This window comes from Pantherophis guttatus, chromosome 5 (genome assembly GCF_059756535.1).
Source record: "Pantherophis guttatus breed Tessera chromosome 5, ASM5975653v1, whole genome shotgun sequence".
Taxonomy (NCBI): Eukaryota; Metazoa; Chordata; class Lepidosauria; order Squamata; family Colubridae; genus Pantherophis; species Pantherophis guttatus.
Genome location: NC_142067.1, coordinates 39,400,003 through 39,427,320, shown reverse-complemented (window position 1 = coordinate 39,427,320; position 27,318 = coordinate 39,400,003). Strand labels below are relative to the sequence as shown.

The 27,318-nt window shown below is 34.9% G+C and overlaps 1 protein-coding gene across 2 annotated transcripts in view; it reads right to left on the bottom strand.

The window, feature by feature from the left end:
• The window catches only part of EPHA6 (EPH receptor A6), a 429,275-nt gene that overhangs the window by 219,559 nt on the left and 182,398 nt on the right, over window positions 1-27,318 (bottom strand). The window lies entirely within an intron of this gene.

The following is a 27,318-nucleotide window of genomic DNA, read 5'->3' as shown; positions in this document are numbered from 1 at the left end:
TGACAATCAAAGCTGAGTTGCCTGATCGGCAGAGGCTTTTAAAAGAAAAAAAGCCTCTGCCGATCAGGCAACTCAGCTGGGATCGTCAGACCCTTTTGAAAGCATTTTTAACAACCTCTTCGCCGAAGAGGTTGTAGAAAAAATGGTTTAAAAAAAAATTGGCCACACCCACCCAGTCAGATTACCCACCACCCACCAAGCCACACCCACAGAACCAATAGTAACAAATTTTAGATTTCACCACTGAGTAAAAGGCTGTGACTAAACAGGGCCTCTTTTATAGTCTTATAAATTGGTTAAGAAATGAAAGGCATGTCTTATTGTCCATTTGAAAAATAAATTCCAAAATGGCTGTTTTGTCCAACAACAAAGTGATTGTAGGGCCATGCCCCAGCTCCAGCTCCCCACTGTTCTGAAGCATGGCTACTGAGGTAATTTGTAGACTGTTTCTGTATGGAGGATCTTATGGGATGATTCTAGGACTCTCTCTCTAACCCAGGAAAGTAATCAAAACAAAGGGAAAGTCTGTTTCTTCTGTTGTTAAATTGGAAAAATGACAGTCCAGAGAGAGAAAATTCTCTGGGTGTGTTAATTGTCGGCCATATCAGCAGAAGTCCCTCTTCTCTCTAGATTTTGATGGTAGTACTAAAAACTAGATAGGTAGTAGAAAGCAAACTGAGATTAAGCCAAAGAAAAGGCATAACTAGGAGTCAAAGATCATAGGGAGGCAAGACAATTCTGTAAAAAAAATTTTTTTAAAAAAAAATCCAAGTCCTAGCCTATTTTTAACATTATTGGTGTGGTGTTTGTATGCAGGGATCAGTGTCTGCCTTAATTCAATTAGAGTTTTGAAAACCTGAATTACAATTGTTCATCAGAATTTGAGTAATCTCATAATACCTCCAAGTTCAACATAAGAAGAGGAAAACAGTGCTATGTTTTAAAAAATGAATTCCAATTACATGAAAATTTTGTGCAACTTGCTATGGAATAAAACAAGAGAATTGCCTACACATGTTATCCAGAAGTGTGAAAATAGAAACTCTTTGTGCACCTGCTTGTTATCACTTTTCTCAGAATATAGAAAATTTAAAGAGCACAGCTGCAAAATTACTTGGGCTTCAGAATTTGAACCTGTTTGTGATGTATTTGTTGTTTTAAAGCAGATAATTATCACTTCTGGGATCAGTTTAGAAACATTATACAAGTTGGTTACAACAAGATTGTTTAAATAATATTATACATCATTATTACTGCTTATAGACTTCCCAGTCACATCTCTCTGATTATCACCAGAAAGAAAATAGCAATGGGAGTTTTATAGTATCCTGCAGAATGTTTTTAATGTTCTTTGTAGGCTTTGTTTCTCCTTGATTATTAAATCCTGTTATCATCCTCTGTATTAGAAATTTTGTTCCTTCCTTAACCATTTTCCTGCTATAACTGTATTTTAAAACATGGTCCTTAATTATCTGGCTTGGTTATCTGATAGGCCATCTTACTCTGATTATTTCAGCCATCTCATAAGACCTATGAATAAATAAAATTCTGCTGTTTATTAATGAATGCCATCTGATGACACCTAGGCATGCCTAGGAAGCATGCCTTCCATGTTTTGGCACCTGTCCTCCAGAATAGTATCATTTTATCAGAAAAGACTGCAGTTTGTGATTAAGAATATGCTCTACTGAAAATGTGCTATGAAAATTGGGAATGCTTCTATGAATAAATAAAATTGTTAGCAATGTTAAACAATACTTATTGTTGACTAATAAATTCTGTATTAATAATAATGACTATTATTTTAGGTTGATACTTGGCTAGTAATACACATGACATTTATTATTATTAAAATTCATTTCTTGGCTAAATAATTGTAGTCAAACGGATAATGAGAGAAAAATTGTAAGAGGAAAAATTAACATTTTCTTTTCTTTTTTTTCTTCCTTCCTTCCTTTATTTTACTCTTCCTTTTTTCTTTTCTTTTCTTCTTTCTTTTTTTTTTTTAAAAAAAAATGGATGTATTTTAAGGCATGAACAGAAAAATAAGTTTGCAACATATATGCACTTTTCTATTATTGAAAATATTAAAAAAAGGGCTCAAAGTGAAATGATGTCAGGTAAGCTTAAGATATTTATATGATACAATAATATAAAATATAAATACCTGGGATATTAGGTCACTATAAAAAAGCAAGAGACTGACATAGCTAAGAAGTTTTCATTTATTCTATGAAATAATAAAAAACAATTGCTGATCTCCCAGATGTCTGAAAAGTGCTGTCATATCACTTTTTTTTAAACCTTGGAGCAGCTTCTCTTTGGAACAATGCCCACTTGTTAACAAAAGACCAAGGGTGGCTCTACTTGTATAAAGCAGATCACAACTAAAAACAATAAATCAATATTTTTTAAAATTAAATCTGTAATTTTATAAATAAACCAAATGGCAATATAACTTTATTACTGCATTACATTTTAGTTAAAAAGAAACATTATATTATCTAGACAATAAGCCATAAAGTCAGGACAAAAGAAGAAGGTAAAAAAAGCACTATAAAAGATAGAAAAGAATACAATAGGAAATGGGGAATGGGGGAAACTTTTTTAAACATTTCTCTGCTAAATGAAATGAAAAAAACCTAAAAACACCTTCCCCATCTAAACACGTACAGAAATCAATTAAAAGCATATATTTTCATTTTTGTTCAACATAGGATTCAATTTCTAAACAATTAATTAATATAGAATCATATTGCTTCTCTTTTGTTACAAAGCTAAATCAAAGGCTTGTTGTTGTTGTTACTTGCGAAGTCTTGTCCGACCCATCACGACCCCATGGACAATGTTCCTCCAGGCCTTCCTATTCTCTACCATCCTCTGGAGTCCATTTAACTCTAGGGTTGCCAGGTCTGCTTCCAAAATATAGCGGATAAGCGGGGTGTGTGTGTGTTAAGTAGTAAAATAATAATAAATTTTTTTTTACAATTAAATTATATATTTTCTTACAAACATTTTAACACGTATTAAAATAATCACTTCAAAACTTTACTTAAAATTCAAAACATCAAATATATTATAATAATATGTAAAATATTAAATTACATTTTACTTTGCTGTCGTGTGTATTTTTTATTTGACTGCACAGCTTTGATCAATTCTTTGTGTTTAAGGAATAATTCTTTAATTTCAGTACAACGTTGAGAAATATTAAAAAATATACAAAGTTCATTTTGAACTGATGGTACAAGCAGTCGGTTACGTTTGTCAGTCCACAAATTTCCCATGACGCTGAAATTTCGTTCAATGTTTGCATTTGATACCGGAATTGATGCACAATACTGGAACAGTTTCAGTAAACTTGGAGCTGGCTCTTTCTTGAAAAAGTACGTCCACTTATCAAGGGATGAATCGCCCTGCAGATGAACATAAACTTCTTCTAAGGCAGAAATTTCATCGAAGAGAGTGTTGGGTGGAAGTTCTTCTCGCCATGGTGATAATAACCAGATGTTCGTAATTTCTTCTAAAGTTGAAGGGTTATTGCGATCAATTAGATGGTACGCAATGGCTCTTTGATACACGTTGATGGCTTCTTTCTTGAACTTTTGCACGGCATTCTCAGGCAAATGTTTTTTACGTAAGGCAAATAAAACTTTCATTCCAAAAAACTGCTCATAGTATTTTTTTTGCAAAGAATCACGCAAGATCACATGCAAGAATTTTCTTGCTTTCCAGCTTCAGTAGGGTGTCTTGCATTATTGACATGAAGAAGTGTGTGAAATATAAATACAATTCTGAAATTGTTGGTTCATCGTCCTTTGCGAGTTCATTTTCCTGATCCGAAATAAGGTTCCAGATAACCTTATGGCACTCATCAGATCCAAGAGAAATAAAATACGATTTTAGAGGTATCCAGTTTAAAAAAAGTCTTTCGACCGCTTTAAACAAATTTAACCAACGTGTTGGAACATGGTGCAAAACTTCATGGAATTCTGACTCGCAAAACTCAAAAAATGATTTCAACTCTTCTTGTTTCTTCACAGAATTCGAAAATTCGGCAAAAACCTTCAGCACTACATTTTCGATATCAAAAGATAACTGCTTTAATGCATTTTTTGCGCTGTTGTGTAAAATGTGATTATTGCAATGAGCATTCGATCTTTGTCTCATTCTAACTTATGAAAAAAAAGACAAAACACGATTCTCCTATCATTATTCTCTTAGACTGTACAGCTTTAGATTACGTACTATTTCATCATAAAGCTTTTGAATAAAAAAAAATGTCCACTATTTTGTGAAAAAAAATAGTGAACATAATGTGAAAAAAGTGGACTGTCCGCGCAAATAGTGGACACCTGGCAACCCTATTAAACTCATGCCTACTGCTTCAGTGACTCCATCCAGCCACCTCATTCTCATCAATTCAGAGAAACAAATAGTTTTCCACAATATATAAGTTTTTATGCACAGTCCAAGTTCATTATATCCAAAGATTATCATAGATTGAATGATAATAGATTTCTGAGTTATAATTTAACAAACCGATAGCATTAAGTCTAAACTAGCTTTGAAGAACTTGATTCGCCATAGAAACAAATGTCTAAAAATTAAGGCATACCATTTGTCACACTCATAATGCATGTAAATTCCTGAAAATTTATTTCATCTGTGACACACAACAGAAAGAAAACCAACACTTCAAAATTTCTAAGCTTTTAAAACCAGTAGGCTTAGATTATGCATGTAAGTACTCTACATCTATTCCAAACTCCTTATATATTGTCCAAATATGGGACATTCTATTTTTGTTAATTTTTGTTAAAAAATAAATTGGGGCTATTGAGGGGGTCAAAGAATTAATACAAATATTTTAGCTATGTCCCATTCAGTCTTTTCAAGTAAATTGCATTCCTTTTATAAAATCTGAAAAGTTTTAGAAATACCATTATTCAACAGCTGAATATGAGGATGAAATTTCCTTCTTAGTTCATGTTAAAAAGATATTACCAGCCATTTTAAATAAGAATTTCACCAATGCTAATTTCTCATGAGAGAAAATATCAAATTTAATTTTCTGTCCAATAATGATCAGATATATCTAACTGATTTTAATGCTGGAAAAGTAATTGAATTCCTACTGTAATTAGAACAAAGAATTTGCCAAGGCTGTAATTATTCTCAAGAAAAGTTCACAATGGTAAGAGTTCAATATTTTTACAAGATTGTGATGTAATGTGCTTCTGTAGCAGCACTGGGGAAAAATTATTGCAACACAGCTTCCCAGTTAGAGGCCTAGATTAAGAGACTGTGAAGTGCTGAGCTGGATGGTGTTAGGGGGAAGAGGTTCAGGATAGCGACATCATAGAACCTCTTAGGATATATGCTGTAATTAGAAGGTGATAATTTTAGATTCTGTCTATTTGGGTAAGCAAATGAAAGACTGAACTCAACTGGATTTTGCTGTGTCGTCCTTAGGTTTGGGCTTGACAACGATTAACAAATATGCTCTATATCTTTAAATTTAGGAAACTTAAAACTTTTAATAGTGTAATATAGACATACAGTAACTTTAACAAGGAACATTGTTTATTTTACTACTTCCATAAAACTTAAGTCATTGAATTAATGTGTGGACAGGTTTAAAATGTCCATGTGGAACCACCAAAAGCATTATTACCAGAATCACACTTGATGAAAAAAGACATTTTTTTCAATCTTTTCTGTACAAGCTTTAAAATATTTTAATCTACATTGTAATTGTCTATATTGTCTTTCATCTGGAACACTAGTATGGAACACTAATATGTTCTTATTGACTAAACTTGTTATTTTTCTGAGGATACAAAAAAAATTGAAATTGTTCTTTGTAGGTGTTGGAAACTTCTTGGTAAAGTGTTTGACTTAATACAAGCATAATTTCACAAATTTAGGTAAAGGTTTTAATAATCAACATAGTACATCACTTTCTTACAGGTGTGTTCAAATTCAGCTAAGCAAATTGGTTTGATTTTGATGAATTTCTAACATGCTAGGATTATATACCTGCCCATATTTTTCTTATAATTCTTCCTTGCGTCCATTACTTTCATATATAACGTTATATATTTTTTTCATTTTCAGGGTTTTTTTGCAGCAAACATTCTTTTAAATGCATTTTATATCCACAATTTATTTCCTTTGATCTTCCTGCCAACTTTTTTTTTTAAATATTTCATCAACACAATGGCAATAACTTTCATTGGACTCCATGAATAAAAACAGTTACTGTATTACTAGCAATTTCCATATTGTCTTTCATCAGTAATTCAACTTACAAGTATTAATTTAAATCAATGTACATGAATTTGCATATATTTACAAATTTAATTCAACAAAATAAAATCACCTCCATTCAAATTTATTTTTCTTTTTTTTTCTTTTTTTTTTTTAAATTAAATTTATATGCCACCCTTCTCCGGAGACTTAGGGCGGCTTACAATGCGTTAAGCAATAGCCTTCATACTTTTGTATATTTTATACAAAGTCAGTTTATTGTCCCCACAAACTGGGTTCTCAATTTACCTACCTTAGAAAGGATGGAAGGCTGAGTCAACCTTGAGCCTGGGGAGATTCGAACTTGCAACAGCAGACAGCTGAATGTTAATAACAGGCTTTTAGTCTGTTGAGCTATCCAGGCTCTTTCTGGTTTTAGTTTCACAGATACAGAACATATCTTTTTCATTATCTCCTTTCATTCATTAAGTTTTCTTTAGACATTTACTCTTTTTACATTCCATGTGGCCATCTACATCCATCTGTATCCCTCTTTTATAGCTATCATTTTCTAAATGGACCATATGTGCTGACCTCTGCAACCCCTCATGGCTTTGGTTAATTAGGACTTATCACATATTGCTTTTTAACAAAGCAGAAGTGAGGACAGGTTACTCTTCCTAGCTTTATGCATGTAATACCCAACATTCCCTGCTAAAAGTAAGGACAGTTTTAGTGTAACTGGCCAGGATTCCCTAAGCACAACCAAACCTAGTTTTGCCACAAGAATGCTTACATTATCCTATGCAAGTAAGGCAAATCTATTTATCTGCCAGCTATCATAGCAATATGTCAGTACTCTCTCTAATACTCTGATGAATAATTTCATTTTGGATATAGGAATATAAGATATGATGGCCTTAAGCCATTCTGAACCAGGCCCAGAAAGGATGGCGTGAGCAGTGGGTGAGTGAATGTGCACTCCATTTACTCAAGAGGCAGGCACTTTCTCCCTCTTTTTTAAATTGACTTCCCACCAATTCTTTACAATTTATAAGGAAGAATTAGTTTTCTCTATACCTCTTAGCAAAAAGAGTTACCACTTATTCTGTGCAATTGGGAACCAGTTTGGTTTAGTGGTTAAGGCACCAGACTAGAAAGCGGGAAACCATGAATACAAGTCCTGCCATGAATACAAGCCATGAAAGACAACGAGTGAATGTCACTCTCTTTCAGCCCAAACCTCCTCAACATATTTGTAACAACAATAATAAAGGCGAGAGAGAAATAAATAAATAAATAAAACTGAAAAATTCAGAAATAGGCTTGTCCTATTCAGCAACTATATGGTTGTGGAATATTAATTTGACAATAGTAGCCTACAGTGTTTACACTTTTCTCATTATTTTCTTTCTATTTGGTGCCCTTCTGACATCAATTTGATTGTTTGATTGAAATAAAAACAAGAACTAAGACAAACACATGAAAAGGGTTCAACTTGCTGGACCAGCACAAGATAAAAAGAACAACAATAAAATGGATGTTATCACTTCCTTTCGTGAAACACCAATGTATTCTATTACAGTAAATGATCCTTCTTTCCTTCCTTCCTTCCTTCCTTCCTTCCTTCCTGCCTGCCTGCCTGCCTGCCTGCCTGCCTGCCTGCCTGCCTTCCTCTCCCTCCCTCCTTCTTTTGTACTATGTCAGGTTACCAGAATATGGATAGATGGCCAAAGGCTGACTTATGCTTATGAAAAATAAAACTTCTTGTTCAAATTTCAAGGGGCGCTATTTAATTTTTTTCAAATAAACATTATATATATAAATATTTATATGAGAATACTCTTATCACCAAAACAACTATTTTTTCTCCTATTGTCGCATATGAAAACTGTAGTAAAAAGAAAAGAAAAAGAGACAACAATAAAACTCTTATTTTATAAATTCCAAAATACCTTTAAAGATAACAGCATCTACATTTTAATTTTATCTCTATTATTTGTCCTATGAATAATATTTGCAATCATATTATTCCCAGTTGCATGTAATTAGAATAGAAGCTTGCTGAATTTTGATGTATACTGGTAACTTTTACAAACTTTTACAAACAAGCCAAAACTGTCATCCTCATTTCAATCATTTATCTAGAAATGGTGACATCTACTCAATCCCAGCTGCCGAAAACAGTTTTCATTAATCAATCAATTCTGGCATGCATCCCTCACTGCCAAAGAAGCAAGCCACTGATTAATTTCAAAAGTAGTTTATCTGTTCAGCAATTTGAAACCTTGGCTTGTTTAAGCAATTCTTCTGATAAGTATATAAACAACTGTCAGCTATGTGTTAAGTTCTGGACTAACCAAATTCTGAAGCTCCTCTGGCTTAATCTTCACAAAAATAATTTAGCTATATTTTTATGTTGTTGTTTTTAGTTGCGAAGTCGTGTCCAACCTATCACAACACTATGTTCAATGCTATATATATTTTATATAAACAGATAAAAATACCATATTTTCCGGCATATAAGACGACTTTTTAACACATGAAAATCTTCTCAAAAGTCGGGGATCATCTTATACGCCGGGTGTCGTTCTCCTGTAACCAGGCAGACCAGCCCGAAAGGCTCTAACGAGCCTTAAATGGCTCTGGCGATCTTAGCTCTGACGATCTGCTAATCAGGCAACTCAGCTGGGATCGCCAGAGCCATGTAAAAGAAAAAAACTTTTTTTCTTTTACATGGCTCTGGCGATCCAAGTTCTGACGATCTGCTAATCAGGCAACTCAGCTGGGATCGCCAGAGCCATGTAAAAGGAAAAAACTTTTTTTCTTTTACATGGCTCTGGCGATCCAAGCTCTGACGATCTGCTAATCAGGCAACTCAGTTGGGATCGCCAGAGCCATGTAAAAGAAAAAAAGTTTTCCCCCTCCAGCTTTCTTACCTTAGCTGCTAGTCGCAACGCTTGCCTTGCTTTGCTTGCCTGAATCCATTCCATCAGCAAGCAACTCCCTGCCTGCAATCAAGCAGGCAGGGAGTTGTGGATTTCAACTCCCAGAATTCCTCAGCCAGCAAAACAAAGCTGGCTGAGGAATTCTGGGAGTTGAAGTCTACAAGTCTTAAAGTTGCCAAGGTTGGAGACCCCTGTTCTATTGGCTAAGTATTTTTCCCCTTTGGGATCTTTAAAAAAAATAGTTAATTGGGGTTTTTTTTAGTTGTTCTTTTTTAGACCTAGCCATTTAAAGTTTAGGAAGTTTTGAATTTAGCTGCTTTTATATAAAATAAAAATAAATAAAAATAACATAATATTTGTGCAGCTTTCTGAGATTTAGTGTGTTTCTGTAGTGTTTCACTCTAACTACACAAACACACAAAATCTCACAAAGCTGTATGTGGAATTTTGTGTGTGTAAAGTGTGAAAGTTGGTTTTTTCGGCTTTTTGTGGCTGTGTGAGGTTCCTGCTTGTTGCAGGGGCCATTTTGGGTCTAGGACAGCTGCTTTTACATTGTGGGTGAGCCAGTTGTGTTGTGTTGTGTGTGTGTAAAGTGTGAAAGTTGGTTTTTTCGGCTTTTTGTGGCTGTGTGAGGTTCCTGCTTGTTGCAGGGGCCATTTTGGGTCTAGGACAGCTGCTTTTACATTGTGGGTGAGCCAGTTGTGTTGTGTTGTGTGTGTAAAGTGTGAAAGTTGTTTTTTTGGGCTTTTTGTGGCTGTGTGAGGTTCCTGCTTGTTGCAGGGGCCATTTTGGGTCTAGCACAGCTGCTTTTACATTGTGGGTGAGCCAGTTGATGTTTTTTAATTTTTATTTGGTGTGCGTTGGAAGAGGGGTAGTCTTATACGGCGAGTATAGCCCGAACCCTATATTTTAACAGGAAAAGTCGGGGGTCGTTTTATACGCCAGTCGTCTTATATGCCGGAAAATACGGTAAAATACAACAGTCTTTCCTGAAATTTATGTAATGTAGATATTGAAATATGTAACATTTATTTTAATGTGATATATTAAATATTGCTTGATTTTATGCAAATTAAATAAAATTCAACAAGCAGACATTGTTGATCAAGATTGTTGATCAAGATTGGGTACTGCATTTGGGAAATCTAACATATAGTATGTGTCCTCTAACTCCTTTAGAAACCACCAGTTTAAAAAGTATCCGGAAACATGAAAAGAGTATTTTAATTAAAACTCTCTAGAAGTAGAAACTAAGTAAATCTATGTAAGAATTGGTAGTTCCTCAAAACAGAAAATTGTCTTTCCCTAAATCAAAACAAAACGAATGAAGAAACAAACTGTTCCAAATGTTTTACTGCTGTCAGGAACATTGTACTCATTATCCCAATATTTACTTAGTGATAGAGATGGCAGGAAGTTAAAAAGCCAAAGAGAAACTTTTCTCCTTCCATTCTGACACCCTAATTATGAGAAAAGCTCAGATTGTGGTGAAGGATCAGTGAAATTGTTAAAATATATCAATCCCACAATTTATATGAAAAAAGATTATTTAGGCTTCTGGTAATAGTATTGACATCTTAAAGGCAAGAAACAGCTTTTAAAGAGAGCGTTTGAGCTATGCTCAGTAATAAACATACATGTTACCCAATGGTGGGATTCACACATTTTTACAACTGGTTCTGTGGGCGTGGCATGGTGGGCATGGCATGGATTGGTGGGTGTGGCTTGGTGGGCGTGGCAGAGGAAGGATACTGTAAAATCTCTATTCCCTTCCCACTCCACAGGAAGATTACTGCAAAATCCCCATTTCCTTCCAATCAGCTGGGACTTGGGAGCCAGAGAATAGATGGGGCGGGGCCAGTCAGAGATGTATTTACAGTTTGTCCAAACTACTAAAAATTTCCGCTACCAGTTCTCCAGAAACAGACAACCTTGCTTAGCAGACACTGTTTTTAAAATATAACTAAGTTATATTGTAATGTTTGCATTTGAATTTTTTTTAAAAAAATTCTATTAAACTGTGAACCTACAGTAAATATCAAAGGAAGATTTCTTTTTTAAAGAACTCAGGCACACTATAACTACATTAGTTGCAGTTTGGAGACAGAACATTCTTTTTGTTCAAAGCAGATTGACCTTATTCTTCCAGGACAAGACTCTGAACTTCTTTACTTACGTACAATTGCTCGCATAACTGAAGTGCCAAACTGAAATTTATAGCAGAGATACTTTAATTAAAGTAATAAACATATTAAATCCTCTTTTAACTGATTATCAGAAGTTAAGTGGATTAAATATATTTTTTGAAATTTACTGCTATGAAAGACAGCTCTTCTTCTGTTTCATTTCTGAGGCTATTATGGTGAGTGTCATTTTGTTATGTTTATTCTTTTAATGAAATCTAATCCATGGTTATATCACATATTTTCCCCTGACTAAGTTAAGTAAGTAATCATCAATAAATACAGTTGCGATGCTCTTCATTTTGGGATATAGAGGCAAAATATGAAATAAATTCTTCTGGAAGTATGTTTGGAGTAAAAGTAAATATTCTCATTTCCCCCCACCTGAAATTTCTATAAGGATTCAATCTATGTATGTATTTCCTGGAATGAAATACATTTGCCATACAACACAACTCTACTGGATGTGAGACATGATGGAGATACAACATAGTGACCTGATTTAGGTAATGAATTAACTTAGTGCCCCTAAAACAATCTTGTCTTTAGAAGCTAAATATATTGGATTGGTTAATATTTTCATAGGATCTCTCCAGGAAATATCAGGCATATAAGTAAGACTGGGAGGTACAAAAATAAAAGAAGGCAAGCCCACGAAATCTATAAAGATATGTCCATGAGGTTACCAAAAGCTGAACTCATCTTGAGATAGACCACCTGTAGCATAATCTAGCTGCCCTCTTTCCTGCAGGAGATTTTAAAGTCTTAAGTACAGTACTGATATCACTGTGGGAATTCAAATCTGGCAACTGAAAATATTTACTTGGAACACACCAGCAAGTTGAAAAAATATGAACTAAACTTTCTCCAACAGATTAAAAATAGCCACATCATTATTTGGTGAAATGTAAAAGAAAAAGCTATCAAAGAGATTGAATTTATAATGACTTGTATATCATGAAAACACAAATATTTTAATAATTAAAATATTTATTTTTAAGCTTAATTTTTTTCATATCCCACATATCTTTTTGAACTATCAGAAGTTGATCATATTCCTTTTGACTTTTGGAACAAGTTGCATGTTTTCAACTTTGATTACTTAATAACAATCTTGATTAAACATGAAAAAGGCATTTAAAAAGTATAATTTCTTTTTCTTGGTTTAAAATAATATTGTTCTGCATAATCAAAATTATCTCTAAAGAGACAGCTCTTTAAAATAGCAATGTCTATACTTTTATAATTGGATAGACTCAAAGGGGTCAAGAGATATGAATTAAAAAGTAAAACTTACCAAACACAGAACTATAATCAATGTCTTGATATCAAAGAAGGGATAAAAGTTTGATTTACTCACATTTTAATAAAAATGACTATATTTTGGAATGCAGTTAGTCTTCAGTTAATTTTAACATGTAGTTTTCTGGTCAGAAAAATTACATAGAAAGATGCACATAACAGGGAAATTGATATCCATGTTTTAACATAGCAAAATATTTATATTTTAGAGAATAATGTATAAAACAAAATAATCCCTAAGAAAAATGCTACCAAATATTGAAATGAATATTATAAAATAGTATTTGGGTTATTACTACTCATTTGTTGACCATTTCAATTTGAATTTCAATTTTCAAGTACAACTAGTTCCTTGTTCCTTGTTCCAAGGCAATAAAAGTTCAATTTATTGCAGCATCTCTGTCACTATGCGATCGTGATTCAGCAACTTGGCAACTAGCTTTCACTTACAATAGTCGCAGTGTCCAGTGGTCATGATATTGGCATTTGTGACTTTCTCTGCCAGCTTTCCACAAGCAAAATCAATGGGAAAACTGTCAGAGAAGGTCTCAAAGGTCTCTTCTGTATGTCACTTCCAATGCTTTTCGCCCTCCAAGTAGTTCCCACTTTAAAGTTTGAGATCTCAGAAAGTACCCTGTAGCAACTCCCACAAACCCATGTTTTATTGTGGCCCACTAGCAGCAAGCAGAGCTGGCAGCAGATTTGGACAGTGAGGAGGTTGGGGAGAAATGTGGGCCAGTCCTGGAGTCTAGGGAAGGCTCGGACGATGGCTCTGAGTCAGATGCAGAGAGGGAACCAAGGCCATCTGGTAGTTCTTTGATGCCTCTTGAGTCTCCAGAGTCTAACATCAGCGAGGCAGAAGAACAGCGTGAGTGTGTTCCCAGTATGCGCATGAGCAGAGCTGCCAGGAGACAGGAACAATTAAGGAAACAGGTCGACTTGGGAGTAAGGCTTGGAGATGATTGGCCCTCCCATAAGACATAAAAGAGAAGCGAATAGGACACGAGCTTTTGTAGGAAGCAATTAAGAGAGAGCCTTGATAGTACAGTGGTTTAGTGCACCCTGTTATTAACACAGCTGCCTGCAATTTCTGCTGGTTCGAATCTCTCCAAGGCTCAAGGTTGACTCAGCCTTCCATCCTTTCTAAGGTAGGTGAAATGAGGACCCAGTTTGTGGGGGCAATAAGATGACTTTGTATAAAATATACAAAAGAATGAAGGCTATTGCTTAACGCATTGTAAGCTGCCCTGAGTCTCCGGAGAAGGGCGGCATATAAATAAATAAATAAATAAAAAATAGTTCATCTGACCGATTCAAGATTTGAAAATTCTGTTTGTGACTCTGTGCCAGATTTGGCCTTGCCCTGCATCTGGAAATTAGCTCTTTGGCAGCGTTCCAGGTGAACTAGGTGGGTGTTGATAACCTTCCTCTGAAAGACTGTTTATCAAGCCTTATGGACTGTAAATGAAAGTAATTTACAGCCGTATGAATTAAAGAGGTTTGCCGGGACTAAGTTTGTGCTGTTTAATTTCTAAGGAAGCCTAGGTCAGAACATATTTCCCCCACCTGGCCATGACCACTGACAGCCCATAGCCGCCTCCAGCCCACTATACTCTGTAATGTCAGTCTGCAGTCCCTGCTGACCAATCCACAGCCATCATTAGTTCACATGTTCTGTAGCACTTCCCCAATCCAACTGCGCACCCTCCGGTTGCACCCAAGCACACCTTTCTTGGGACTCAAGATAATACAATTGAAGTTTTTTTTATGTGTGTCTCAGCAGAGCTTTGATTGCACCGCTGTATTCCACCATATTTGTCTTTTTTGACAATTCCCTACACACACCTCTGTTTTTTTCACAAGCTAAAGTACCTCCTTAAAATGGTTACTCAGCCTGGTACATTATTGTTTTATCTATATAAACTAGAATAAAGCCAGTTTAGAAATTACATAAGTGAACAAAATAATGAATTCTCTTTGTGTATGCTTTGAGAAAGAGCTTACAATTTAAAATAACAGGAGGACAAGCAGGCAATACGTTCTGTAAATGTATTTCATTGATGCTTAAACTGATCTGTTTTATCTGTTGTTCCTATTAAAATATATATTGATTGCAAAAATCTTGAAAAGCTAGAATCATTTAATAGCACTAAAAGACTTATCTCCTCCTTTCTCTTAAAGCTAATTACTGAAAACTATTGGTCTATTTATGTCCCCTTTAAAGAGTCTGGCCTTTTTTTACTGGCACTTTATATCAGGAATTTCATCAACACTTTTTAAATTCCAATAGAAGAGAATATATGTGGCTTAGGAATGAACTGTGAAGTCCTTGGTGGTCTATGAGCTTGTTTGTTTGCCTGCAGACTTTTTTTTTAATCCAACTAAATAACAATCAGTGCAAATGAATGTGGATATTGATCCCTGATTATTTACAGTAGTTTGCCCTGCCTGTGTTGAGCATGTAGTTCTCTCCTTGATTAGGGTATTGCTTTCTGCTTGAATATTTGTCTGCGGTTAATTCCTGCTTATCTGGGTATTGGCTGCTGCAGATTTTTTTTGTTTCGTTGTTAATCTTTTTATTGTCTCTTTTGAATGGTGTGTAAATATTGTTTATTTCTATGTGTCTAATAATGGCTGATTTGTCTGAATGCCAACTTTTTTGGAATTCCACATTTGCATGGAACCATTTTGTAATGAAGTATACTATTCATTTTCAAAATTTGAAACGCTCTGTCAGTTCTGTAATGGAAAATTCTTGAGGATAGTAAGAAGCTTCAGAAAAATGTACTGCCATTTATATCTATCTATCTATCTATCTATCTATCTATCTATCTATCTATCTATCTATCTATCTACACCAACATTATCACTATTCCAAAGTATTAATAAAAATATCATTTCATAGATGTAATTAATAGATACACCACAATCATTAATTCATGGAGATTTAATATTATACAACATTCACGATTACCCTAAAAATTTTGCTGCATTTTTTTACTCATTGGTGAAGTTGCTTTTATCAGTTCTAAGCTTCTGAAGATACCTTAATACTGAGAACTCCGAGAAATGGAGAAGTTTGTGAAGTGTTTCTATTATTATTAACATCCTTTGGTGGTTATTTTTTGTTTTGTTTTGTTTTTAGTTTTTAAATGTTTTTTCATAATGATATAAATAACTGATGTTCTGTATTTATTCACTGTTTTAGTCATGTTGTACGCAGGGGTGAAATGCTACCGGTTCAGACCAGTTCGGCTGAATCAGTAGCAATGATTGCCATTGGTTCGCTGAACCAGTAGCAATAATCCCTGCCCCCCCACCCATGTCCACCCAATCGCCCAGTCGCCGGTCATCCGCTTGCTGCTTCTTTCCAGCTTGCTCACTTTTCCCGCCACTCGCTTTCCCCACCACTCGATTTTCCTGCCATTCGGAGCTTCCGGCCCACCCACCCCACTCCCATCCTATATAAGTTCCCTTTTTGTTGGTTGCAACGCCTGCCTTGCTTCGCCTGCTGCAATTCCTGCAATCAATTTCATCAGCTAGCAACTGAATCTGCCTGCCTGCAATCAATCTCATCGGTGAGCAACTGAATCTGCCTGCCTGCCTTGTGCCTTTAATTGGGAAGTAACTAGTTTTTTTGGGGTGGGGGGCAGGGCTTTAAAAATAGTTAAGTGGAGGCTTTTTTAAGGTCTTTTTTTTAGACATAGCCATTTAAAATTTAGGAAGTTTTAAATTTGGCTGCTTTTATCTAAAAATATAAATAAAAATAATAAATAAAATATTTGTGCAGCTTTCTGAGATTTTGTGTGTTACTGTAGTAACACTCTAACTACACTACTCTAGTGTCACTCTAACTACACAAACACACAAAATCTCACAAAACTGTATGTGACATTTAGTGTGAAAAAAGTGTGAAAGTTGGTTTTTGAGCTTTTTGTGGCTCTGTGAGGTTTCTGCTTGTTGCAGGGGCCATTTTGGATGAAGTGCTGCTGCTTTTGCATTGTGTGTGTCACTTGTGTTGTTTTGTGTTGTGAGTGTGTAAAGTGTGAAAGTTGGTTTTTGGGATTTTTGAGTGCTTTTACATTGTATGTCCTCAGCTAACCAAGCTCCTTTTTTTCCCTTTTGCAGTAGCAGCCACCTTTAACAGAAAGGATGAAAAGGCAACAGACCGTTTCTTGGCCAAGAAACCAAAACTTGCAAAACAACCATAGATGATCCAAAACCATCACAAGCATCACAAGCACCACCACTTCCACCACTTGAAACCGGAGAAAGCAACAAATCAAGTATTGAAAGCAACTCAAAAATTGAAAGCATTCTTCCAGACTGCTGGACCATGTAACAGTACAGCAACTTCTAAGAAAAGTATGACGGGTTGGAAGTTTCAACAAGAAACTAGGTTGCAATTAGTGTGCGAATCATGACTTTGCAATAGAAAGTGGTATTCATGTGTTCAAAGAGTGGAAGCTTTTCAAGATTGAGGTGGCTGGGAAAAGGAAGTGCAGCAGGCGTCTCTAAGGAAGAAAATGACAGAACATTTCATATCGAAATCGCACACCATTTGTGCGAAGCCATGACAAAAACAATGGACAAGATTTCTGAAAGGCAATATGGCACCACTTCTAAAATGGTCAAAACTGTTTACAGCCTGGCAAAAGCATGCAGACCAATTTCAAGCATAGAGTAATCGATAGAATTACAAACTGAAAATGGAGTAGATCTGAGAGTAGGATTGCATTCAAGGCCAATGGTTGTGAAAAACATTGAGTGCATTGCAAACGAAATTAAAACCCAAATGTTTACCAGCATCATTACATATAATCTAAAAATATGTCTGATCATCGATGAAGCCTCAACAGTATCCTGCAAACCAGTTTTGATAGTTTTCATAAAAGTTGAGGACTCAGAGGACCCATCAACAATTTTTGTCGACCTTGTTGAACTAAAGAAACAAGATGCAGAACCAATATGTTCTGCAGGTTTTGAAAGTTTACATAAGGTTGGATTTACCCAAGACTACCTATAAATAATTTAATAGCGTTCTGCTCTGATGGTGTCAGCGTTATGCTTGGAAGAAAATCTGGAGTGGGCACCAGAATAGCAAGAGTTTCCAAACATCATCATATGGCACTGCTTGAACCATCGCCTCCAACTTGTTTTAGATGAACCATAAAAGAAATAAAGCAAGTAAATCATTTTAAATTATTTATTGATAAGATATACTCCATTTTTCAGCAATCCAATAAGAACCGAATTGAACTTGATGAAATATCCGAAGAACTTGACATAAACATCATAAGGATTGGTTGAGTTTTTGGGCCAAGATGGCCTGCCTGTAGTTTAAGGGCAACCATAGTTTTGTGGTGTGCTTATCCAGCGCTACATCAATATTTCATGCAAATGCAAAATACTCAGGTATGGCTGCCTGACTGGAAAATAAATGTTTCTTAAATGATTCGGTGTTGATGATCGATATTCTGGAAGAAATCTCACTTCTTTAAACTGCACTTCAAGCACGCAATATGGACATAATAGAGGCTGAAAAACTGGTTAGAAGATCAATAAAAGCATTTGAACTGCTTACAAAGGGAAAGGGCCCATACGAAAGAAAAGTTGATGGACTAATTACTTCAGAAACCTTCAGAAATATAAACTTCATAGAAAACCATCGATTTGTTGGACTTCATTGGGAAAGACTTTTAGGAAGCATCATAAAAATTTGCAGAAACAACTGATGGACTGTGAACATTTAAAAACTGGTAGCCAATTGCAAGACACCACAAATAAACTACAGTTTCTACATTTTTTGGTGCCAGAGTACTGGGATTTTGAGGAAATAGTTGTTCCATGGACAGCAGCTGAAAAACAACTACGCACATTTTGTGACATTTTCAGTTACAACATTAACATCAACAACTATAGAGATTTTGTGGAGAATGTGTTAAAAGACTCTAAGAGGTATGCAATTCCTGACAGTATTAAAAAAGCAAAAGATATTGTCAGAACAATTGCAGCAAGTTCTGCAAAAGCGGAAAGGGGCTTTTCGAAAATGAACTTCATATGTTCAGAGAGCAGAAGTCGCCTAACCGTTTCCAATTTAACCAACCTCATGACCATCACCATAACTGGCCTACCTCTTCCAAAATGGAACCCTATTCCTGCAGTGAAAAGGTGGTTCAGAGAACACCATCGCTCAGCCAATGATCCTGGCATCAAGTTTAAGAAAAGCGGAAGTGAGGAGTGTGCCACTGATATAGCTATGTGGAAACATCTTATAGCTAAAGACAACTAACAGTTTTATGTAAGTATTTGTGTACCTCTTTTATTGTTTTTCTATTGTTTTGTATACTTCTTTTATTCTTATTTAAGTATTAAATGGTTAAATTTGTATATCGTGGTATATCTTTTTTTTGTAGGTCATTATCATCATTGGTGCAAGAAGTGACGTTGAAGACAACACTTTTATTGTTCTTATGTAAGTATTTGTGTACCTCTTATTGTTTTGTGTACTTTGTTTATTCTTATTTAAGTATTAATTGCAATAATTGGTATATTTTTTTGTAGGTAAAAAAAGGGCAAAGACGTGACATCGAGTTGGCCATGCCCACCTGGTTACCTGACCACCAAGCCACACCCATAAAATAGGCCATACCCGCAGAACCAGTAGGTAAAATTTTTAGATTTCACCCCTGGTTGTATGCTACCCAAAGTTAGTTTTAGATGGCAGACTCTATAGATCATCTATATAAACAGGCAGACAGATACAGATAGCTATCGACTTACGACTACAACTGAATTTTTTTGTTGTTAAGAGAGACTTTTGTTAAATGAATTTTGGTCTTTTACGACCTTTCTTGCCACAGTTGTTAAGTGAATCACTGCAGTTGAAAAGATAGTAAACCGGTTGCTAAGTGAACCTAGCTTTCCCATTGACTTTGCTTATCAGAAGGCCACAAAAGGTGATCACATAACCTTGGGAAGTAGCAAGGTCATAAATATGAAACAGTTGCCAAGCATCTGAATTTAGACCACATGATCATTTTGACCACATGATCACAGTTTGTAATTGTGAAAAAGTCAGAAATCACATTTTTCAGTGCTGTTGTAACTTTGAACGGTCACTAAATGAAGTGTTGTAAATTGAGGACTACCTGTATAAAAAATGTTACACTCTAAGCAAAATAACTTTGTTATTCAGGTACAAGGCCTTTTCAGATGACAAGTTGCCATAGTTTTCAGTTTCAGATGAGAGACTGCAAAACTAGTCCCATGGATTTAAATTGAATTTAAGAACACATATCAGGCATGCAATTCTATAGCATAAAATGGTAATTTTAACACAATATTTATTGATCCTGTTTCTTTTATGAACAGAAAGAACTTCATCCTTAACCTAAATCGAAATACTTTTTGTTTGCAAAGAAGTATGGAACCTAGTGATCTTTAGATGAGTGGAAAAATATGGTGAAACACTGAGCTGTGTCCTTCATGAATAAAAACTGAGAATTAAACCACTCATTTCCTTTTTAAAAAAAATAATGGAGCCATCATTTTAACCACTACTGTTCATTCCCTTGTTTATTCTAATCATTTCTGTTTATATATCTCAAAGGAATTCAATAAAATGAGAATAATTCAATTTTAATGAGACTGGCGTAATATTTTAATGAATGCTCGAGATATTTTAGTAACAAGGTTTTTAAACAGATGCTATTTAAGCTTCTCTTAGTGTTGGAAAGTTTGTGAACATTGTGCAATTCCACATGTATTTAAGACAGTTTATGTAAAATCAGTAAGGAAAAAAGATTAAATTTTATCCGGAAAAAGGGAAATACAGATTTCAAGGAACAGTTATAAAAACACGAGGACTCCCCCCCCCTTGCAATTTTATACAAGAAGCAAATCTATCTTACATATTGCTTCTCAGCTGCCACTGTCTGCTTGGCATGAAAATTAAAACTATGATGGCATATACTACTTGTGTTTAAAGCTGAAACTTAAAACTTAAAACAGCAATATAGCGAGTTCCATCTTACATTGAAAAAATAATAAATGCTGGAAATAAGTACATATGAAGAGGAGAATATTTTGAACATCAGGCATGTGGCCCATAAAATCCCTTGATGTACAAGGAAAAGACTTTTAAATTTAGTATAGTTGTAAACAATTGCATTTCTTAATTAGGAATATGCTGACGTACTGCAGATATCTGAGATTAAGACAAAATTAAATGGTAAATGTTTATAATATGGTAAAAGTCCTGCTGATAAATAACAAAGTCCTGCTGATAAGTATATGAATGACTGGATATCCATAATATTTGCTATCAGGATGATTATGCAGCAGACTTTTTGCTTTTATTTACATAATTATTGTTATAAAATATTTGTTCACATATTATAAATGATATGACAATTCAATAATATTGTATCAGATAACTGATCAGTGAGGTACAAATCAGCATTCATGACAAAATTGTTTGTGGTCAAATGCAAATCTACTGCTTCCACTTACTATAATTTGTTCTTCCGTGTTGCCCCATAAGATAGTCAATGCTGCTGAATCTGATTGCAAAAGCTCTTTGCATGGCAGAGCAAATAACTGGATAAGGATGAATGTGTAGTAAATGGATTTACAAATGGACTCAAACAAATAATGCTCTTACATAGTCCAAACAATGTTCTTACACAGCTTGTCTTTTGGAAGGTTAGGTTGTTTCTTTGATAGTGAAGCACTTGGTTGGTATGAATGTTTTATGATAAACTTGCCATCACTGTCTCTGCTGATGAGAATATCCAGGTAGTATGCTATCGTTTTCTTTTTCCCTTGTGAATTTTATTCCTTTGAAGATGCTGTTGATAGTTTTGTATGTGTTCTCTAGTTGGTCAAATGTGTATAAATATTCTGAGTTATCCAAATCATAGTTGTACGAAAAGTAATTTTTATTTTGAAAAGGCAATGGACTTATTTTGTTTTGAGGAAAAAACAAGACGTTTCACAACTGATGAAGTTTCCAGAATAAGAAGCGAAACATCTTGTTTTTTTCACCAAAAAAAAAGTCCAGTTGCCTTTTCAAAATAAAAACCACTTTTGGTATCTCTAGTTGGTCTTTTTTTTATTTTGACAAGGTGTCACCTACCTACTGGAGCTATATTTTGAGTTTTTGTGTGTGCAAGTGCTATAGATTCTAGGCATTACAGATTCTGCTATTAGTCCTGAAACAGTAGTCCCATGGGCATTCTTTTAATTTATTGATATATTTGTTCATTGAACTGAAAGTATATGGTCAGATAAAGGTTGATAAAGTCCATGCTTCCGGCTTTTTCAATCTTGGTGTATTTGGTTAGGTCATTTATTCTGTGTATTAGTGCTGTCATTGGTTTTTTGTGACATAAAATGAGACCATGATTTCATCTTCTTTAAACTTTATCTTTAAACATTTTCTGAGCATGTTTACATTGGTATTTGGTATTAAGTGACATATTTTTTCTATTGTCTAGAAATTTTCCCTTAAACCATCAGTGCAGTGCAATGGGTTTTTTTTAATATCAGCTCTCATGAAAACCCCATATGTATCAAAAGCAGCTTTTGATGTTATAGAATAATCTGAGTAAGCATATATTTGGATTTTTTTTGCTGTAAAAAGAGGAAGGAGCGTGGCAGTACCAAGCAGTGAGAAGTTACTGTTTGATAATAAACTATTCTGCTAACATCTGAATTTATTCGAAATTTCTTCTTGAGTTAATACTGGGAACCTTATAGAAAAGCCTTTTGCTCTTTTCAAAGATAAAGTAAGAACCATGCAAATCTAATTTTGAGGTCACAGTTGAGCAACCTAGTGGTCTTCTGCATGAATTCCTCATAATAATTTGGATTTTGTAGTTAAATTAATCTTAATATGATCTAAATTACATTTATCTTGATGACCGAGGGGAAAAAAGCTACCTGTGATTCAGATGGTTAACTTAATGTAAGAATTTGTGAACTCAAACTGTGGCCAACTATTGTGACCTCCTTTTGAATTTGAATATAGAAAGAACTATTAGAGCAAAACAAAGCTGCCTAAGCAGGTAATATTTTCATTTGTTAATGCATCTGAAATTGCTTGCATAGGCAAGCACAGGAAAAACTTTTTAAAATAATATATATCAAAGCCTATATCTATACACAATTTTATATCTTCCTGTATCTAAATGTATTTTTTATGCCAACAATATAATGCAAAATATTATTTCAGCTGTATCACCACTCTGAACCCAACAAAGGCCCTGGCTCATGCCCTTATTAGCATTCCAATGAGGTGCAAAGAAATCTGGTAACACAGTTGGGAGCAGGTGGCAGAGGAGCAGGCTTAAAATGAGTTGAAAGATTCATTAAGCTATGGACTAAGTAATTGAAAGTCACAACATTAGGCTTAGTTGGGCTTGAAAAGAATGCTTCAAATTTTGAAGTGCTGCAATAATGAAAGTTCCAATGAAATAAGTTTTTTGAATAATTACTAAGGGGGAAAAAACTGCATGAACTTCAGAAAATGGGCACACCGTAGAGAATAATATATATATATACACATACAAGAACAAATTAAACTGTATATAGAGTTTGTGAGATTTATGGTGATACTGTACATTGCAAGGCCATGTTCAAGGACTCAAGACTGTTCACTGCAAAAACAGTTATATAGAAAGAATTAACAAACAAATTAACAGCATGGCTTCTAACCTGTCTGAGGTAAAAATAGATGCACATCTCTGTTAGCATTAAATTAATCAGCAGATATCAACCAATAGTAGAATTTTATAAAATTGTAAAATTAAACCCAGAAACCCCTTTAGCACTCTACCTTCATTTTTCTCAGCTTGCAGTAGACTAAGGGTGGGGAACGATGCCCTTTTATTGACCTGTGGACTTCAACTCCCAGAATTCCTGAACCATCATACTGGCTCAGGAATTCTGGGAATTGAAGTCCACAGGGCCATAGTCCTCATCTCTGTTGTAGACAAAGTGCTAGTTTGGTATATTTAGGACTAATGAGTAGTTTCCTAGATAATCCTGACTAAAAATATGAAAAATGTGTTTATGGATCATTGACAAATCTATAGAGTTATATCTGTCTATGGAGACATTGTGCATAAAAATATTATCTAGGCTTTTTTTGCCAGAAATTACAAACCCATTAATCTTTGTGTACAACCTCAAAAATTAATGGTCTTTTCTTATGAAGCTGAATGAGATATTCTTAATGCATTAAAAGTTTAATTAATGTTTCTGAGTACAAAACAGAGTTAATGTGCAATTTACTATAATTCCTCAAATAATAGACTGGTGTGAAATTGCACTTCGTATTTTATAGTATGTATTAAATTGCATTCAGTTTGAATGAATGAAAGTGATATCTGGTATAATTTTCCTCTTTTTTGTGTTTGCAATGTGGAATACTTAAAACTTTTATCACAAATATTTCTGATATGGGTCTTTTAAATATGACATTAAAAGTGATAAAATGTTATGGTTGGCAAAGCACAATCAGGAGGTTCTCAATCTGCTTGCTGGAAATAGATCTCCCAACTGTGATTAACAATGAGAATGCTTATATTGAATTAATGAATATACATGTTGACTTTCAGCTTCAATTCACTGGAATAATTATTTCACATTAGCATATCAACAAGCCAAGAACCAACAGTCTAAAGTTTCAGGTCACTGACTATCTATAATAAAGAATATTCTTTTAGGTAGTTTATTTCAGCAGCCTCAGTGCACATTTTATGCTGTTCCTGCATTTCTAATAGGACACTTTGCTCCTCCATATATAGCAAATGAACTATATTATTTACCTCAAAATAATTTTTATTCACTAATTTTAGTGAAGATTTAAATCCGGTATTGCTAATTTGAAATCTATACGTGAAACTCAATTACTGTTTTCTGCCTATGTAACTCCTCCATCTAAGTAGTTTCAGTAATGAAATTCACCTTCCTAACAGTTTATAAATCTGAAATAGCATTTGGAGTATAAATGCAGGAAAAATAAAAGAGCAGTGTGAAGACATAAAAAAAATATTGTTTTGAGTTAATGAGCTACTACTCTAATTATATTGAATTTTATTTATTATCATTTATAAATGTTACTAAAATGCTAAATTTTAGAGAGTTATGACAAATATATATTCATTAAAATGGACTGCTATAACATTTAAATAAAAATAAAAGAGTCCATAAAAAGAAAAAGTGTTTAAGAAGTGTTAATCATGTTGATAAATATAATAGTCATTTCCCTATCTATGGACTTTCAAAAAATTGAAAGAGAGAAAATCTTGGGAGAAATATATTAATTTGGCTATTATATTAGTTTAAATTCTTTTTATAATAAATAAAATTATAATAAATATATTAAGCACTACAACTGAATAGATAAAAATTAATAGAAATTAAATATGCTAAAATAATTAAATATAAAAAATATAAAAAAATAAAAGAAAAAATATAGTAAAGAAAAAGAAAAGAAATATATAAATAAATGACTCCCCCTTCATCACAATAAGTACAAATAATTTTAGTCATTTTTCATCTTCTCTTCTTATATAACAAATGATCTCTTCTTTCCATATTGCACCCATAAACAGGTTCTTAAAACTTCATTGTCTAGTCCCAGCCAAAAAAAGTTTATTGAAAGTTACCAGAGGTAACAACGTAGTATTTTGCAGTACTGCAGGCAGGCTCTGGCCACTATCTGGAATTTGATCCTGACGGGGCTCAAGGTTGATTCAGCCTTCCATCCTTCTGAGGTCAGTAGAATGAGAAGCCTTTGGGAACAATATGCAAATAATGCTTACATTGTAAGCAACCCACATAGAGTTGTAAAACTCTATTAGCTGTGCTGTCTCACTCACTCACTCACTTACTCTCTCTCTCTCTCTCACACACACACACATAGAAGTGTGGTTTAGAGAGTTTATTAATGCTCCCCAGCAGTTTTCTTCATCCAGCCTCAGAACTATCCCAAATAAATCTAGCCACAAGCAAGCCAAGAATAGTCCACAAGGCAATGGCCTATAATCCATAAAACAATAGAAAGTTGCTCCAACAAGTAAGTCCACCAAACAAACTTAAACCCAACAGGCAAAACTGAAAGTACATCCATGAGAGCTCACTTGGCAAGAGAAGTTCAGAGTCTCCAACGCACAAAGTCAAGTAGGAAGCATGAGGAATAATTACACACAGCCATAAATCCAACATGTTGTTCCCAGCAGCATCTCCCTCTACCTGCTGTGATAAATAGTTTTCTGGTACAGCCCATCAAGATGGGCGGAGTCTCCTCCTGAGTAATCTGGCAGATTTCTGTTGCCCTTGTCTTTTCCCTGTCCTGCATGCTCTGGAATCCACCATGGAAGGCAGCTTCTCCTCTTCCTCTTCACTGACTGTCTCTCCCTGCAAACTGTCCCCAGCTGAAGCGCCCTGTAAATCTCTTTCAGCCACACGGATAGAGTCATTAATTAACCCAATTTCTGACATGCCAGGAATGAGCTCATCTTCTTTCAAGCTGACTTCCGAGGAAGAATCTGAAGAGTCATCTAAGGGAGACATCACATAATCCTAAATACTATTGCTCTTGTTACCTGTAAAAGCATGCACTTTTAAATAAATGTTTGAATCTATTTTTCACCGTTATTGTCCAATTTTATATCCTCCAAATTCCATTCTGTATTAATATATCACATTTAAGTGCCATTTTCATTTAATTGTTAATATTTAACTCCTTCTGATTCTTTTAATGTCCAGCCATCACAGTCCATTCCTATCATGTTTTTTTAAGAATCCAAAATAACAGGGAAAGAATATCATTAATTTCATTATTTTATTTCAAAACTATCTAGACCAATGATGGCTAATCTTTTTGCCATTGCGTGCCAGGCATGGGGGGAGCACAGGGGGGGTTATGCATGCGTGTGCCCACACCCATAATTCTATGCGTCTTGCCCCATGCATGCGTGCATGACCCCCCCGCTCCCCCTGCTCCTGGCATGCAATGGTCCAGTGGCCCGGTAGGCCCGTTTTTCTCTCTCCCCAGGCTCTAGAGGCCAAAAACAGCCTTCCCCAACCCCCCAGATGCCCTCTGTTGGCGAAAAATGGCCTGTTTGCCAACTTCTGGTCCCACTTAGAAAGGCTCTGGAGCCTAACCCTTCCCCACCACCCCCTGAGGCCCTCTGGAGGCAGGAAAAAGCCTGTTTCCCTATTTCTGGTGGGCCCAGAAGGCCCGAAAATCAGCTGGCCAGCATGCACATGCACGCCAGAGCTGAGCTCGTGTGCCCACCGATATGGCTACAGGTGCCACCTGTGGCATGTATGCCATAGGTTTGCCATCATGGATCTAGACCTTTAGCCCTTTTGTAATTTTCCAAAAACAACCTTCTAATCAACCTTTTGCTTTTTATTTCAAAAAAGATTTTTTCAAGTCCTCAAATTTGTATTTAAGACTTGTTTTGTTAAGGATTAAAGGAAATACTCCTGATATTATAAAACCTGTCACTTTGAAGGTTTCTAATAGCTCCGTTTTAACTGCAAATTAGTTGCATCCAAAAATGATTAAAAATGAAGCTGAAAAAACCTTATACTATCTGTAAAGGCTACATTAT